The sequence below is a fragment of the Podarcis filfolensis genome (assembly GCF_964270895.1).
Source record: "Podarcis filfolensis genome assembly, chromosome: 6".
NCBI classification, from domain to species: domain Eukaryota; kingdom Metazoa; phylum Chordata; class Lepidosauria; order Squamata; family Lacertidae; genus Podarcis; species Podarcis filfolensis.
Genome location: NC_139609.1, coordinates 35,490,767 through 35,503,778, shown reverse-complemented (window position 1 = coordinate 35,503,778; position 13,012 = coordinate 35,490,767). Strand labels below are relative to the sequence as shown.

At 41.5% G+C, this 13,012-nt stretch overlaps 1 protein-coding gene and 1 long non-coding RNA gene across 3 annotated transcripts in view; one reads left to right on the top strand and one right to left on the bottom strand.

Annotated features, from left to right (window-relative positions):
• Positions 1–13,012, top strand: part of LOC310765661 (serine/threonine-protein kinase TNNI3K) — a 162,000-nt gene that overhangs the window by 84,282 nt on the left and 64,706 nt on the right. The gene's annotated exons all lie outside the window — the stretch shown is intronic.
• On the bottom strand, positions 5,127–8,854 carry LOC310765225. The gene is made up of 3 exons (XR_014549501.1): positions 8,757–8,854; positions 8,380–8,500; positions 5,127–5,458 (listed from the first exon to the last, which is right to left on the bottom strand). It is a non-coding gene; the product is annotated as an uncharacterized lncRNA (long non-coding RNA).

Sequence of the window (13,012 nt, the reverse complement as noted above, 5' to 3'; positions counted from 1 at the left end):
CCCAGGGGTGGGGCTCACCGCCCGAAGGGGCGCGGCATTTGTCCTGGGGGCGGGGCACCCAGCATGGGTGGGGGGCAGCCACAATGGCACCCCACTTGGATCACGCTGCCGGGGCGGTGCACTCCCCCCACACCCTCTTCCTCCACCAGTGCTACAACCCTTTCCATACAGGTTTTTTTCCTTGTGATTTCAGCTCATCCTACTTTTTCCAATTCCCCTCTAACTCACTAGCCAATTCTATTTACCCACTTTACTTTACTCCTTCGGGTAATGATAAAGCGGGATATCAAATCCAAACTCCTCCTCTTCTTCTAATCATTCTCTACCTCTCGGCAATTGAGATGGGCAGCAGAGCTCAGTTTAAGTTTCTCTTTTCCATAATTTCTTTAGTATACACACACACACACACACACACACAAACCCTCTTAGTCTTTAGGTCTTATTTCCTCCTAAGGTGTCACATTCCAGGGCTAAATTTCAAGCCTTCTTTGAAGTACAAAAAACAAACAAACACAAAACCCAACTATTTCACAACAAGAAACATACCATAAATTGAATGGGACAATTTTGTGTCTTCATGCCCGGCAAGCAAAACACAGCTTTCCATTCATATGTTCCAGCTCACCAGGGGCTTAGTAAATCTCAAATTTCTGCTTCCTGTTTGGGTCTTTAAAAAACGAGGATGTCAAGCACCTTGCAGGCAACAATACAGGGCTGGTTCGTGGTATTCATTTTGATGGATCTCAAGCTATGAAGGCCTATTGCAGTGCCGAACAAGAAATGGCAGACAACTCAGAAGCTGGTGGCTGGTTTCAGTGGGTCTTCTTTAATTTCATGGTGCAGGTTTTGAAATGTTATCTTCCAGTTAAATTTCCAACCCTCCTATGGAGTACAGCCTCTTAACAAAAAAAGTTTAGCGTGGCTGCCCCTGTACTGTGGAATAGCGTTCCTGTCAAGATATGACAGGCCCCCACTATCTGCACTTTCTAGAAACAATTGAAGACACTCTTGTTGTGACAGGCTTTCCCAGCTGGATAAATGTGTCTCTTCTACTATGAATGTCTCCTTTCTTGGGGTTTTAGACTTCTTTTAAATGTCTCTTCTGCTATTGTGTTTTTTACTGTTGTTAATAATCTTACGTGTAATAATCTTCCCTTGAGGAAACCAGGAATGGAGAAAGGTTGCATGTAGGTAGTTGAACGACCTTGCAAAAGCCAGAAGTGGACATAATACTGGAATTAAGAAAATAATAATAATGGGGGCGGATAGAGAGAGAAGTAAGAACATGTACATGCCCCTCAGTAGATAGAAACTGGGGAGGGAGGTGGGATCTTCGTGGTAACCTTGATGAATGAAGAAAAAGGGGTGTCACTGAAGTGCAACTACCGGTATATTTCAGAATTCCTTTTCACATGCTTTGAAATTCCTGCCACCTTTCTCTCCCTGTTAAGACTCAGGCAGTGATAGGGTCGCCTGGAACCACATGCATTCTATCAAGGGGGGGGGGATGTGTCATTTAATGTATTTTTAATCTTTGTTGGAAACTGCCCAGAGTAGCTGGGGAAACCCAGCCAGATGGGCGGGGTACAAATAATAAATTATTATTATTATTATTATTATTATTATTATTATTATTATTATTGTTATTATTATTATTAGGGACATAATTGCATGTGGCTGTCCACATGGTGACCAAATTAACAATAATATGGGAAGTTCTATATTTTTTATATATACACACATCACTTTAAGTGGCCAAAATAGCCATACTAAGGCTTGCTTTAGGCAGATGGCAGAAATAATTTGCTACCCTATGCAGACAGACATTTAGCTTACCTGCCTGAATACCGCCATCGGAAAAGCAGTGCGAAGAAACGTTCAAGGGATCAAAGACAGCTACACAGAAATGGTTTTAAACAGTTTTGAAAGCTGGATTCTTTAAACACACAAGACTATTCTGCCCACACTTTGTGTAGCTATGTGGGAAAGTCAATATTACATGGAAAGTAATTCAAACATTGATGAAGTCAATAGGCACTTTGCTCACATAAGGCATTTGTATAGTGTAACAAGCTATTAAATCCAAGCTATTTGAGGAATGTAACTATTTGTCATCTTGCCCATCAGCCACGACGATCTGCTGCATTATTAAGTGTAAGGTATATTCTAAAGGCAGCCAAGCTGTAAATACAATGGGGGGGTGTTGTTTGTTTTTCTTTATTTAAAGGGAGCCACTCATTAACCCTTCACAAATGGACAGTTGCTTGTCCTCTGTGGAATCAAACAAGGCGAGATGCCATTCATGCTGTGAATATTTCCATTTAAAAATGGCATCTCATCCAGTGTTAGAACTGGGGCAACATGAGGCAAATGACTGTCCAGGGACCTTGGGGGCATGCCTTGCTGTGCTCGACTTCCTCTTCCTTTATTGTTAATGTTTCAAGGGAGCAACTGCAGTAGCAGGGCTCCTGCCACTCTGCATTCCCTTCTCCCTGTCTTGGTCTCCAGGAGGGATGGGGGATCCTTCCACAGAGCTGGCACTCTGGGATAGCTTTTCCAGGACAGCTAGACAATCTCTTTTGACATTATTTAAACGCTTACAGAGATGGGGCAACAGTTCTTTTCCCCCGCCCCCAGGATTTCTGAAAGGAATAATGAAAAAGCTATGTTTTCTTGCAATCCATGATTAGAATGTTTGCTTTATCCGGAAATTATTTAAAGCTTTTCTCTTTCTTTCTATTTCTTCTTTTTTGGAAATGAAATTCTATTGTTTTTTCCACAATTAATTTCCACAATTAACTACAAAAAACAAATCCCCCCAATCCCCGTTCACAAAAACATTTCAAAACCTTATCTTTGAGGTTCTTTAGACCTCATGACTTCCCTCCATTTCCTCTTCTGGTTCCTTGTATTAATAAAATTCTTCTGCATTTCTGTACAGATATTTCATCAATTCTTCTTCAGATTTTAACAAAATTCTTCTGCATTTCCATACACATACTTCATCAATTCTTCTTCAGATTTTAACAAAATTCTTCTGCATTTCCTTACACATACTTCATCAATTCTTCTTCTAATTTTATCCAAATTTTGCTGATTGCAAGTGTGTAGTCTGAGCCTGCCAATGTATCAATTTATCTCTTTCTTGAACTCTTAGCTTGATCATTTTTGGCAGTGCCACATCTTTTAAGACCCCCTCATTAAATTCTGGGATCTTTTCCTCTTCCATGATTACACAGTAGCAATATTGTCTTGTAGCAAGACATTTGCCATGATTTTCTATTGCTCCTTAAGAATAGAATCCTTCAGGTAAACACTAGGTCAGTTTCCTGGTAAATTCAGAGGGAGATTCTAACCCTGCTTACCTGGGAGTGATCCTCTCTGAATTCAACAGGACTAGCTTCTGAGTAGACAAGGTTAGGCTTGTGCTGCAATTCCTTTTAAGCTAAAAACATGCTTTCATTTTACATCCTTTGCAACAATGAAAGTTTGGTCTTTTGTGGATTTTATAGCAGTCCCATTCAAGGGATAAGATGGATACTGATGAAAGTGTATTCTAAAGGAGGCCTCTCCGCATGGTGAGAAAGAAGCTCTCTGATGTCCAAGTGGTAGATCACAGACAAGTACATATCTAAATCCCCCTCCCATTTCCCCCCACATAAACCTTCTTGCTATATTTATCGGGTGTCTGTAATAAGAGTAGATAAAGTTTCGAGATAAGACCTTTCTCTTTGCTATCCAAAAGGAGCACACAATCATTTGTAACGGGCTTTGCTGCCAACTAGAGATCTGCTATCAGTTGTGATGAAGTGAAACAAGAAGCTAGTTATGGCAAAGAGGGGAATGGCTGTTAACGTAGCCTTTCTGCACATGCACGTTCAAAGGAGATAAAGAAGATGTGAGATAGGATGCATCTTATGAATAAAAATGGAACAAGCATATGATAACCTTCCTGCCCATGATGCAAGTATGTTTGGCAAATGCAATGCTAAGAAAAGAGGGAGAAAGCCTGGATAAGTTACAGTGGATGTCTGAAAACTGGTGGGTGTTGGCATTCATATGTGAATAATTTTGCCAATATCGAAAACATCAGAGATAAATCAGTATATTCTGACAGTCATTAAATTTGGATACGATGGCCAGTATTAATTTACATAGCTGGAGAAGTGTGGAAATACCTAATTTGGGGCGCTCACAATGTTAATCTGGAATGGTTCTAATTTATTAAGGAGGAATTTGAGGTAGCACTAAACAGATTCCTCCATCAGCACAAGCATTTCTGCTTCCTAATGGAACAATCTGACTTTTCTTTTTTTTTTAAAGAAATATTTATTGAAGTTTTACAAAAACAAATATGCAAGAACACATAATAAAGGAAAAAATAAAAATAAAAATACAACATATAAAAACACAGAAAAAAAATAAAAATTAAAAACAATTCCATTTTTCATAGCTTAAAACTCATTTGCTTATTTCTTTGACCTCCTCACACCTCCCCTTCTTGTATTCCCATTTAAATAATCAAATCAGCAAATCCTTACCCTCTTTCATTTATCTTATCTCTATATCTTAACATTTTATAACTCAGTATTTTCATACATTATCAATTCATTTTAGCATATTCTTATTAACAATCTGACTTTTCTTGCCCCTGTGCACTGTTCTGTGGGTTCTCGTGACCCCTGCAAGCCAACTTGAAGGGGGTAGGTGAGAGAAGAGAAAAATTCTAAGAGGAAATAATAGAATCATAGTTGGAAGGTACACTGAGGATCATCTAGTCCAACAACCTGCAATGCAGGAATATTGAGCTATCCCTTATGGGGATCAAACCTGCAACCTTGGCATTATCAGCACCACACTCTAACAAACTGAGCTACCCCCCATACCACTAGTGGAAAACTGTGCACAGGCTTCCACTAGAGAGAATCACTTTGCGGTTTACAACGCATGTTCCTAAAACGCTTTTTTGATGTGTCTATTTTTTAATATAAAATTTGTTTAATTTTCAGATTTTGAAATTTACAAACAATTATCAAACAACCAAAAGAAAAAGAGAATTCCATAAATTCCCATGGACCCCCCCTCCCCTTTGTGGGTCCTTATGTTAACTTTTTTTCTTTCTGCATCTTCTCTATTAATCCAATTCTATTAAAATCCCATTACAAACACAGTCTAATGTTAAACTACCAGTGTCATTCCAGTCCTACTAATGATTTTAATTGTTTGAAATGATTTTTAAGGTAAATTATATGATTTCCCCATTCCTTATTGAGATTTTGATCTTCCTGGTTTCTGATTTTTCCGGTCATTTTTGCCATCTCAGCATAATCCATCAGTTTTTTCTGCCATTCTTCTCTGGTAGGTACTATGTCTTCTTTCTATCTCTGGGCTACTAACATCTGGGCAGCAGTGGTCGCATATATAAATAGTCTCTTCTGGTCCATTGGTATTTCGGCAACTAGAATTCATAGAAGGAAAGCTTCGGGTTTTTTAAGAAAAGGTTATTTTAAACTTTTTTTTTCAGTTCATTATATATCATCTCCCAGAATTCTTTCACAACTTTACAAGTCCACCACATATGGTAAAAGGTGTCTTCTTTTCCTTACATTTCCAGCATGTATTTGACCTTGTTTTTCACATTTTGCTAATTTACTAGGTGTTAAGTACCACCGACACATCATTATCATGCAGTTTTCTTTCCAAGTATAACATGCTGTAAACTTTGAATCCCGGTTCCATAGCCTCTCCCACGCTTCAAGTTGCATATTATATCCAAAGTCCCTCGCCCAGTATATCATAACTGATTTGACTTATTCATGCTATTCTAATATTAATTTATACATTTTAGAAAGCAATTTAGTCTTATTTCCTAACAGATGTGTCTAGATTCAGCCTAGATCTTTTTTGTGATAAGGCTCATAAGAAGAGCCTGTTGGATCAAGTCTGTGGCTCATCAAGTTCAGCATCCTATTCTTATAATGGCCACCAGAGCCGGATATACATATAAGCTAAATAAGCTGTAGCTTAGGGCCCCACTCTCTTGGGGGCCCCAATAAAATTTAAAGGAAAAAAAACCCTGGATGTACATTTTCAAAATATAACATAAAAAAATTAAAATAAAACCTACATACAGCAACAGTGTTTTGTGTTGTGTAGGTGCCTATGATGTAAGTAATGGGCCCCGTCTGCTAGCCTGCTCCCTAAAATATCACTGTTTTGCTCATTTCTGTATACAGTGGTATCTTGGTTCTCAAACTTAATCCATTCCAGAAGTCTGTTCCAAAACCAAAGTGTTCCAAAACAAGGCGCGCTTTCCCATAGAAAGTAATGCAAAACGGATTAATCCGTTCCAGACTTTTAAAAACAACCCCTAAAACAGCAATTGAACATGAATTTTACTATCTAACGAGACCATTGATCCATAAAATGAAATCATATAAAAAATCATTTTAAGTTAGAGCTTAATAATTATTTCACTGTTAATATACTTCTTCTTAATTGTATTTCACTATTAATACAGTGGTACCTCGAGTTACAAACGCATCAGATTACAAATGCTTCAGGTTACAAACTCCGCTAACCTGGAAGAGTTATCTCAAGTTGAGAACTTTGCCCCAGGATGAGAACGGAAATCGTGTGCTGGCGGCACAGCAGCAGCAAGAGGCCCCATTAGCGAAAGCACGCCTCTAGTTAACAACAATTTCTGGTTAAGAACGGACCTCCGGAACGAATTCAGTTCATAACTAGAGGTACCACTGTATACTTCTTCTTAATTGTATTTCAGTTCAACAATGACTTTGATAAAATACATATTTTGTTATGTGCAAATGGTTTTAGGCACCTATTAGGTCCATAAACTACCATGTAGCATATATTCAACACAAAAAACAGTGACAAAGGACAGCTGGACATATAAAGGCCCCCATTACCTTCAGGAGCTTAGGGCCTCATCAAGCCTAAATCTGGCCCTGGTGGCCACACAGATGCCCATGAGAAACCCCCTCATAGGACCTGAGCATAAGAGCACTCTCCCCTCCTGTGTTTTTCAGCAACTAACATTCGGAAGCATTCCTGCCTCTGGAAGTGATGGGAAAATGCCCTGGAAAGTATGGGATAACACTTGCTTTGAGGCAATATCATCCAACCTCCCTGCAAACAAATCAGAACAAATGCCCAAGAGCAGGTTAACTGCAAACACCCACAACCTTCAGCATAGCTGTCAACTTACAGATTTGAAAATAAGGGACCAGCAGCCTTGAAAATAAGGGACCAGCAGCCAAAATAAGGGACCTGCAGCCTCACCTGTTCCAGGCACTCCAGTCTTCCTGTCCTCCTGCAGTCTGGTCAAACTCATGCTCATAGCTTCGAGAACACTGTCCAACCAACTTTGTAACCAGAGGTTCAACTGAATAGAATCTGAATCACATGCACCACAAGGCCTATGCATCCTCAGCTTAAGATGGCTCCCTGGCCTGGCTTTGCACTGCAAAGTTTGCAGCAGCACGTGCAACAAAATGGCATCCAGCATTCAAAAAACCCCTCAGCTTGCATTAACTAGCCACACACAAGGCATGCAAGCTCCACCCCCCAGTCGTTCTTAGACTTCTTATTGGGTGAGCAACACAGCCAAGCAACACAATTGGAGCCTCCCTCCTCCCTGGCCGGCAGGGAGGGAGGGAGAGGAGCTGCTTCCTTTGAAATTTAAGGGACATCATTTAAGGGACATTTAAGGGACATCTATCAATAAGGGACAGCAGCGGGACATGGCGCTGGAATAAGGGACTGTCCCTTCAAATAAGGGACACTTGACAGCTATGCTTCAGTAAGCTGAGAACCCGAAGCTTCATTGTATAATAAGTGTGGGATGTTGCTGCAGAATAGATTCCTCTTAGCCCTTGGGTCCTCCTCTACAAAAACTCCTAAATTTCGGGGCCATTTATCCTTACTCCTGGAGAGAATTAACCTCCCCCCCTCCCACTTTAAGGTTTGTGATATGCTGAGTAGCAGAGTAATTTAAGTAGCTATATAAAAATGAAATGACTACTCTATGTCAGCTTCTAACCTTTATTCCCGACAAGGTGTCAGCTCATTTGACAGAAAATTGAATCTACTGCTGTGTCTTCTGTTATTAATCTGCAAGATCTAGGAACCGCAGAATGAGTTCAAGACAGAGTAAGAACACCCTTGTGCTGTGGCCATTTTCTCTTCTCTATTTTCTGCCCTGCAGTGAAAAAGCATTATATTAAAGACAACCAACAGCACAAGTGTTAGGTTTCCCAGTACATTTAAAAGACAAGAGCACGGTTACTGATGTATGGGGCAAAGCCAGATCTTCTAAAGAGATTAATTTTTCCCCCCAGGTTCTCTAACCCCACTTACAGTATTGCTGTGCTCTTGAAATCTGCGGTGTCTTGTAAGTGATCACAGATTGTGTCTTTCTTTTGAGGGATGTAGCCAAGAGTGTCAAATAGACCGATTTCATTCAGGGCTCACTGGTATCCTGTAGGGATTAAGAGACTGTCAAACAGAAAGAGTCTTCGCTGTTTTTTCTCTCCCCCTTTTGAAAATTAAATAATAGGGTTTTATTTTATTTTTATTTTAAAAGAAACTGCAACGGCATTCCCGAGCACCTATTGTTAGAGGTAAGCTTTCGTTTCATGAATGTGCTGATGCGCGAGAAGCGTGCGTCAGAAAATAACAAAGCTGCGGTGCTCGTGATAAAATAAAATGGTTAAAAGCATAGTATCATTATCTACCTTGGCAGTTCTCAGACCTGCTACTGTTTGCTCTGCTTCTTTACCCAGCACTTCTTAGTATTGGTAAAGTAAATATAATTTGAATTATCTCTCCAGGATGAACATGTTCAATTAAGCTCATAAAATGTAACTGAAGGATATAGCTAATCTATAGCCTTAAAAGCACAACAGAGTGCAGATGAAAAAGAAAGACAGAGATAATGTTTCAGGAGTCCAAAATGTGTCTCGCATCCCCCTCTAGTGGTTGGTCCACATCAGCAATGAGCCATCGTGCAGGGATTTCCTTTTCCTCTTTTCTCTTTTCGTTTTCCCAATTTGTTTTGCAAAGTTAATGGCCTTTATCTGGACAGGCAGCAGAAACCTCCTTGAGAAATTTCACTTGCCTTCTAGAAAACACTTTGACCTTGCCTCAGAATTCCTTTCAGTGCAGGAAGGTGTGGCATTTCCCTGAAAATTCCATTTTAGATAAGTCTGGAGGCAGAAGCTGAGCACAACAGCCTTCTGCCCACCTACAATTTCAGAGACATGTTGTTGTTGAGTCATTTAGTTCGTGACGCCATGGACCAGAGCACGCCAGGCACTCCTGTCTTCCACTGCCTCCCGCAGTTTGGTCAAACTCGAGAACACTATCCAACCATCTCGTCCTCTGTCATCCCCTTCTCTCTTTCCCAACATCAGGGTCTTTTCTAGGGAGTCTTCTCTTCTCATGAGGTGGCCAAAGTACTGGAGTCTCAGCTTCAGGATCTGTCCTTCCAGTGAGCACTCAGGGCTGATTTCCTTAAGAATGGATAGGTTTGATCTTCTTGCAGTCCATGGGACTCTCAAGAGTCTCCTCCAGCACCATAATTCAAAAGCATTGATTCTTCGGCGATCAGCCTTCTTTATGGTCCAGCTCTCACTTCCATACATCACTACTGGGAACTCACTCCAAAAGTACAAGTAGTGCTTGAAGTCTCTGTCTGTCTGTCTGTCTGTCTGTCTGTCTTGCCACAACACACACACGCACACAAGCCTGGCCCAGCGTTGCCTGGGCCAACATGATGCCCTTCACATTTCTCCAGATGTTTGATTCCAGATGTGTTGGGCTCCAACTCCCATCAGCCCCAGCCAGCGTAGCCAGCAGTGAGGGATGATGGGAATAGCAGTCCAATGATACTTGGAGGCCACCCAATTGCCTACCCTCCTATAGGAGCTTGATGATGCAGTCAAAATTCACGGGTTGTTATCTTTGGGCTGTTGTCCTGGGGAAAACAATCCCTGTCAACAATTCCAAGGTAGTTTCATCCATACAGCCTTCTGCCCATCGTTTACTCGGCCTTAGAAAGAAGTCGCTAGAGCCCAACCGTATTATGTTTCTCATTTTGTAGCCAAGTTCCAAATGAGTCAATGGATGAATTAACACGGGTACATGTCAGGGAGTAAAGCTCTCGTCGTCGCTTTGCTACCAAGGTGTTTCCGTGCTCATGCGAGTGTCGTCAAAGTCAACGGGGGTCGCCTGAGCATGGCAGCATCCCTCAAATAAATCCAAATGAGGGTATAATACGAGGTCAAGCTGATCCTGAAACGTGCCCCTGAACATGAGTGATGTGAGGGCTGTTTTTAAGACACTGCTTTGAAGCTGTCTTTAAAAGAATCGCTAGATGAAGCAGATGGGCAAGACACCTGTCCTACCAGTCTATGATCTTTCACTGAATAGACTGCAGCACTGCACCGTCAAGACAATATGATGAAAGGTGCCTTATAATTATAACCAGTTTTAGTTTCTGGTGTGATTATGCTCCTTTCCAAGCTGTGCATGCTAATTCTTCTGGAGCTCTTACAGCCGAGCGCACCTTGTCCAAATAGGTGTTTATGTATGTGAAAGTCCGTAAGTGCTCTAAAAGGGCTTTTAGTCTTTCTGATCAAAGTCTGTTGCAGGAATTTTTATTTCATGGATCGTTGAGTCAATAGACAGTAACAGATCAGTTATGGAGCTGTTATGGTTTATTAGCTCAGCGCATGTGCTGGGCCTGTGTGATTGGAATGCATTCAAAGACATGGAGGGGGGAGGGAGAGAGATTACTCACTTAATGCAGGTGGGGGAGATTCCTCTCCATGGAGCATCAGTGGGGGGGTCATATCTCTCCCCCCCTCCATTTTAGTATTTAGAGCCTGCAAGAGAGAAAGGAGAATATTCTGAGCAGGGACTGTCCTTCCAAGTTTCATGTTATACCCAGTACTGGAAGTCCCTTAGGGTGCTGCTGTTAGCCTGCTTCTGAGAGATAATTCAAATGATCTTTAGGTGTGTGGTCAAATGTATGTTATTTATCCAGGCTAAGGCACTTTGAGGAGAAGTCGTTGTCTGATTGATCCATTCAGGCTGCCTTCAGATAGGCATTGGTGGGAGCCCAGGTGGGTGGGGAAACAAGGTTGAGTTCAATAGCCTTGATCCAGCAGATTTGGCAAATGTAATGGAGCAAGCTCCTCGCTATGTGTGTGTGGTTGAGGTTATTCATAACTTTTCCCAGTTCCTAACATCATTTATCTTTTATGTAAAACTGACTAGGCCAGAACACAAGCACTTTCCGGTTTAGTAATGTCACTCTAAAGGAAGAATTATTCATTTCCTCCACTCCCTTAGCATGCACCTGTGCTTTCACACACTGGGAGGAGTGAGCCTTAAGGCACAGGTCAAATAGTGTTGCTGCTTGCTGTGGTAATCGCATGATAATCACAGCAAAATGTGTGCATATGCATCATATCGGTGCATTTGTTTTCAACGTACACCATGAAGCAGTTAAAAATTTACAAACAGCAATTCAAACTAGACACACATGGGGAATACAGTTTTCAAATATATTCTTCAATGTTCCTGCCCATGATGTATTAATCATGTATTAATCATACAATAAGGAAATTGAGGTAGCACCAGCAATTTCCTTTCCCAAAGCTCTGCCAAGGAGAAAGAAAGCATCCCATTACAGCCAGTGAGTTCTGGTTCTCAGCACCATTAACACAAAACCACCATACTGACCATTTTGGAACTGCTTCGCTTCTCTTCTGCCCTAGCTTTCACATTTACTTGCTTTTGCTCATTGTACATTCTTAGAATCATAGAATCATAGAGTTGGAAGAGACCACAAGGGCCATTGAGTACAACCCCCTGCCAAGCAGGAAACACCATCAGAGCACTCCTGACATATGGTTGTCAAGCCTCTGCTTAAAGACCTCCAAAGAAGGAGACTCCACCACACTCCTTGGCAACAAATTCCACTGTCGAACAGCTCTTACTGTCAGGAAGTTCTTCCTAATGTTTAGGTGGAATCTTCTTTCTTGTAGTTTGGATCCATTGCTCTGTGTCCGCTTCTCTGGAGCAGCAGAAAACAACCTTTCTCCCTCCTCTATGTGACATCCTTTTATATATTTGAACATGGCTATCATATCACCCCTTAACCTCCTCTTCTCCAGGCTAAACATGCCCAGCTCCCTTAGCCGTTCCTCATAAGGCATCGTTTCCAGGCCTTTGACCATTTTGGTTGCCCTCCTCTGGACACGTTCCTGTTTGTAGTGTCCTTCTTGAACTGTGGTGCCCAGAACTGGACACTGTACTCCAGGTGAGGTCTGACCAGAGCAGAATACAGTGGCACTATTACTTCCCTTGATCTAGATGCTATACTCCTATTGATGCAGCCCAGAACTGCATTGGCTTTTTTAGCTGCCGCGTCACACTGTTGGCTCATGTCAAGTTTGTGGTCAACCAAGACTCCTAGATCCTTTTCACATGTACTGCTCTCAAGCCAGGTGTCACCCATCTTGTATTTGTGCCTCTCATTTTTTTTGCCCAGTGCAATACTTTATATTTCTCCCTGTTAAAATTCATCTTGTTTGTTTTGGCCCAGTTCTCTAATCTGTCAAGGTCGTTTTGAAGTGTGATCCTGTCCTCTGGGGTGTTAGCCACCCCTCCCAGTTTGGTGTCATCTGCAAATTTGATCAGGATGCCCTTGAGTCCATCATCCAAGTTGTTGATAAAGATGTTGAATAAGACCGGGCCCAAGACAGAACCCTGTGGCACCCCACTAGTCACTCTTCTCCAGGATGAAGAGGAACCATTGATGAGCACCCTTTGGGTTCGGTCAGTCAGCCAGTTACAAATCCACTGAGTGGTAGCATAGTCAAGACCGCATTTTACCAGCTTCTTTACAAGAATATCATGGGGCACCTTGTCAAATGCCTTGCTGAGATCAAGGTAGGCTATATCCACTACGTTCCCTTCATCT